Raw genomic sequence first — 5,575 nt, 5'->3', positions numbered from 1 at the left:
GTCAATTCCTTTTACTTCACAGTCATTTCCATGCATTTCACGGTCAATCCCAGCGATTTCGTTTTGATTCACGGTCATTTTCATGCATTTGAATGTCAATTCGCTTCACTTCACAGTCATTTCCATGCATTTTACGGTCATTCCCGCCTATTCCGTGTTGATTCACGGTCATTTCGACGCATTTCACGGTGAAGTGTGGCAATTGGACCGTGAAATGTGCGGAAATGACCATGAAGTGAAGGGGCATGTAACATCCTGGATTTTCACCATTTTGGATTTCCAAAAAAATCCTTGAATTTTTTTTATTAATTAACTTATAATATCACTTAAATGATCAATAACACTTAATGTTAGTCTATACAGGAGTGAAGCCAGTAAAGAACCGCACAAATTTGATTAATCAACCGTAGGAAGCCAACGAATCCGCCCAATCACTTGAGCATCAGGTGTAGTGTAACGTCCCACCCAACCAGAATAGTGTCCTAGGCAGAAGGTGGCCTACCTCATCCACATGGAATCCTTCACCAGAACATGATGTCGACCCTTTATCTTCGAATTGACGGAATAACATACCCTCTAATACATTACCATTTCCTTCTGCACCTTCACGAAAATCAAAACTCTTGATTGGTAGAATAACATACACTCTAAATCACTACCGTCTCCTCCCCCTTCATGCAAATAGAGATTCTGAGTTGGAATATGTGGGAATCACCGTGATATGCATGGAAATGACCGTGAGGTGAGGCGATTGGACTGCAAAATGCACGGAAATGACCGTGAAGGGAAGGGGCATGACCATGAAATGCGCCGAAATGACCGTGAATCAACACGGAATATGCGGGAATGACCATGATATGCATGGAAATGATCGTGAGGTGAAGCGATTGGACCGCAAAATGCGCGGAAATGACCGTAAAGTGAAGGGGCATGAACGTGAAATGCACCGAAATGACTGTGAATCAACACAGATGCGGGAATGACCGTGATATGCATGAAAATGGCCGTGAGTGAGGCGATTGGACCTCGAAATGCGCAAAAATGACCGTGAAGTGAAGGGGCATGACCGTGAAATGTGCCGAAATGACCGTGAATCAACACAGAATAAGCGGGAATGACCGTGGTATGCATGGAAATGACCGTGAAGTGAAGCGATTGGACTGCGAAATGTGCGGAAATGACCGTGAAGTGAAGGGGCATGACCGTGAAATGCGCCTAAATGACCGTGAATCAACACGAAATAAGCAGGAATGACTGTGATTTCCATGCATATCACGGTCAATCCCCCCTATTCCGTGTTGATTCACGGTCATTTCGATGCATTTCACGATCATGCTCTTTTACTTCACGGTCATTTTCGCACATTTCGCGGTCCAATCGGCTGACTTCACGGTCATTTCCATGCATATCACGGTCATTCCCGCATATTCCGCGTTGATTCACGGTCATTTCAGCGCATTTCACGGTCATGCCCCTTCACTTCACGATCATTTCGGCACATTTCGCGGTCCAATCGCCTCACTTCACGGTCATTTCCATGCATACCATGGTTATTCCCACTTATTCCTTATTGATTCGACATTTTTACTGCAATTGGAATCTTATTGCCTGGGGAAGGGTTTCGAGTGGAGGAGGTGGGCCACCATTCGTTGATCGAGAAGCTTGATTTAAATGGAGAAGGGGGAGGAGATGGTGATGGAATCGAGGGTGTGCTGTTGTATGGGTCAATTGAGAATGACTGTCCATCATCATCTGGTAAAGAATCTCTATTGATCGAAGGGCTCGAAGAAGGATATAATAATGGACTGGAGGATGTGATATTTCATCGGTCAATAAAGAAATCATCAGGTGAAGGATTTGAAGTGGAGGTGGACCACAATCCACCGATCGAAAGGATTAATTTGCATGAACAAGGGGTGGGAGATGATGACAAACGCGAGGATATGTCATTTGATGAGTCAATAGAGAGAGGGTCAGTTTCATCATCTGGTGGAGGATCTAAAGTGAAGGAGGTGGGCCACCATCTTAAAATTGAGAATATCTATTTGCATGAAGGGGGAGAAGGAGATGGTAGTGATTTCACGGTGAAGTGTAGCGATTGGACCATAAAATGCATGAAAATGACCTTGAAGTGAAGGGGCATAACCGTGAAATGCACCGAAATGACCGTGAATCAACACGGAATAGGCGGGAATGACCGTGATATGCATGGAAATGATCGTGAAATCAGGCGATTGGACCGTGAAATGTGCGAAAATGATCGTGAAGTGAAGGGGCATGACTGTAAAATGCGCCGAAATGACCGTGAATCAACACGAAATAGGCGGGAATGACCGTGATATGCATGGAACTAACTGTGAAGTGAAGCGATTGGACTGCGAAATGCGTGAAAATGACCATGAAGTGAAGGGTCACGACTGTGAAATGCGCCGAAATGACCGTGAATCAACACGGAATAGGCGGGAATGACTCTGATATGCATGGAAATGACCGTGAAGTGAGGCGATTGGACCGCGAAATGTGCTGAAATGACCGTGAAATGAAGGGGCATGACCGTGAAATGCGTCGAAATGACCGTGAATCAACACGGAATCATCGGGAATGACCATGATTTGCATGGAAATGACCGTGAAGTGAGGCGATTGGACCGTGAAATGCGTGAAAATGACTGACCGTGAAGTGAATGAGCATGACCGTGAAATGCGCCGAAAGGACCGTGAATCAACACGGAATAGGCGGCAATGACCGTGGTATGTATGGAAATGACAGTGAAGTGAAGCGATTGGACCGTGAAATGCGTGAAAATGATCGTGAAGTGAAGGGGCATGACCGTGAAATGCACCGAAATGACCATGAATCAACACGAAATAGGCGGGAATGACCATGATATGCATGGAAATGACCGTAAAGTGAAGCGATTGGATTATGAAATGCGCGAAAATGACCGTGAAGTGAAGGGGCATGACTGTGAAATGTGCTGAAATGACCGTGAATCAATGCGGAATAGGCGGGAATGACCGTGATATGCATGGGAATGACCGTGAAGTGAAGCGATTGTAATGTGAAATGCGTGGAAATGACCATGAAGTGAAGAGGCATGACCTTGAAATGCGCCGAAATGACCGTGAATCAACACGGAATAGGCCGGAATGACCGTGATATACATGAAAATGACCGTGAAGTGAGGCGATTGTACCGCGAAATGCGCAGAAATGACCGTAAAGTGAAGGGACATGACTGTGAAATACGCCGAAAGGACCGTGAATCAACAAGGAATAGGCGAGAATGACCATGATATGCATGGAAATGACCATGAAGTGAAGGGGCATGACCGTGAAATGCGTTAAAATGACCGTGAATTAACAGGGAATAGGCGGGAATGACCGTGATATGAATGGAAATGACCGCGAAGTGAGGCGATTGGACCGTGAAATGCGCCGAAATGACTGTGAAGTGAAGGGGCATGACCGTGCAATGTGCCGAAATGACCGTGAATCAACACAGAATAGGCGAGAATGACCGTGGTATGCATAGAAATGACCGTGAAGTGAAACGATTGACCGTGAAATGCATGGAAATGACCGTGAAGTGAAGGGAATTGACCGTGAAATGAATGGAAATGACCATGAATCAAAACAGAATCGCTGGGATTGACCGTGAAATGCATGGAATTGATCACGAAGTAAATGAAATGAATGAAATTGACCGCGAACTGATTGAAATTGATCGCGAAGTGAATGAAATAGATTTTCGACCATAGATCTGATGGAATCTTGAAAAATAACCAAGTTGGTTGGCTGAAGTAGCTTCTCCTACCCCAAAATTATATAGGGTACGTCAAGTAACTAATTTTGGTTTAGAAGATATTCTTGTTAAATGAATAAAGAAATAAATGAAAAAAAGAGAGAAATTTTTTTTATATGCTTATATATACATATTTATATAAATATGTATTAGAGAAAATTGTAGGTAGAATAAATTTATCCATGTAAAAAATAAAAAATAAAAAATAAAAAAAATTCATAAATTGGCACAAACTACATTTGTGGCTACGGTTATAATCCGTAGCTATTGGTCATATCACCTTTGATACATATTGAATACTGTTTGATATGTATAAAAAATTGCAGGATTTTTGAGGTAAACTCGCTGGACAGTTCAGGACCTTTTTCAATTAATTGAAAGGCCTTCGATACATATCGAAAGACCTTCGATACATATAAAAAGACATATCGAAATGGCGGGGGCTCCGATTATGGCTACGGTTATAATACGTAGCGATAAAAAAGACTGTAGCCATCAGTTCCTATCCTATTTATTTATTATTGTTTTATTTTTTACCGTTATATTCCCCACAGCTTTTTGTGGGTCGTATTATGAGGTATGTGTTATATCCAAACCGTCGATATATTCGAAGAACTCGTATTAAGGCTTGAGACGAAAAATAAGACAAATCTAGCTATCAAGTGGACCACACTGTTAAAGGCTGTGGAGGATTGAACCTCTACCATTGAAACCCTTTTAAGGGTAACAGAAGTTTTGGATTATTATGAAATTTGTTTTTCCTCTTCATCCAGGTCTTTGTGGCCTTATGAATAGATTGGATGGAAAATAAATGTTACGGTGGGCCGTACAAAATTTTTAACGGTGAAAATCAATTTTCCCGTTGCTCTTTGTGGTGTGGTCCAGTTGATCTTTGGATATGATTTTTTTTTTTTTTGACAATGCTCCCAAATGATCTCTAAATATGGATGAACGTTGTGGATACAATAAATACGTAACTGTGGGGCCCATGTAACTTTGATATCTTTTGAACCGTTCGTACAACTCGCGGTTCGAGGAGTGTCAGCGCTCGTCTTCGAGCACCACCGATCCGCTTGAAGGAGAAAGTAGGGGCATTTTCGACCTTTGGCAAGCCAACCGTACAGATGGGGCTTATTTTTGCAAGGTAAAAAAAGGTGGGCTTGGTCTCGTAAATGGGCCATAAATGGGTCATACAGTCGCAAATTTCTCAATTAGCACGCGTCTTCGACTCGTATCTCATTCCAATGGGAACCGTTCATCTTGACGAGCTTTTAAGTGGGACCGAACAGCTCATCGTTCGTTGCCACCTCACGGTACACCTTCGGTAATCCAGACCGTCAACTATCGGGCCTTTCCGTGGATGGCCCACAATTTTTTTTAAAATGATAGAATCCCGATCACTGGGACATCTCATTTTAACGGTCCATTCCGAGGCCACAAAAGTGACGGTGAGGATGGCATTTCTAATGCGTTGCTTCCCAAACGTTGGTCCTCCGCAGCACGGTCGCGGATTGGGTAGCGGGTACTAACCCGGCCTGTCCCCAGTTCGGCACAGGCAGGGGCTTTGAGTGGCCACCGTGATGTGTGGGTTTTATCCACACCGTCCATCAATTTTGCGATATCATTGTGTAAAAACTCAAAAAATGAGGCAGATCCAAGGCTCAATTGGACCACACCGTAAGAGGCAGTGGTGACAATAATGCCTACCGTTGCAATCTTCCTAGGGCCCACTGTAATGTTTATCTGTTCATAAGGTGGGATGAATTGAAAA

The sequence above is a fragment of the Magnolia sinica genome, chromosome 5 (assembly GCF_029962835.1).
Source record: "Magnolia sinica isolate HGM2019 chromosome 5, MsV1, whole genome shotgun sequence".
NCBI lineage: Eukaryota > Viridiplantae > Streptophyta > Magnoliopsida > Magnoliales > Magnoliaceae > Magnolia > Magnolia sinica.
This window is presented reverse-complemented; position numbering follows the sequence as displayed.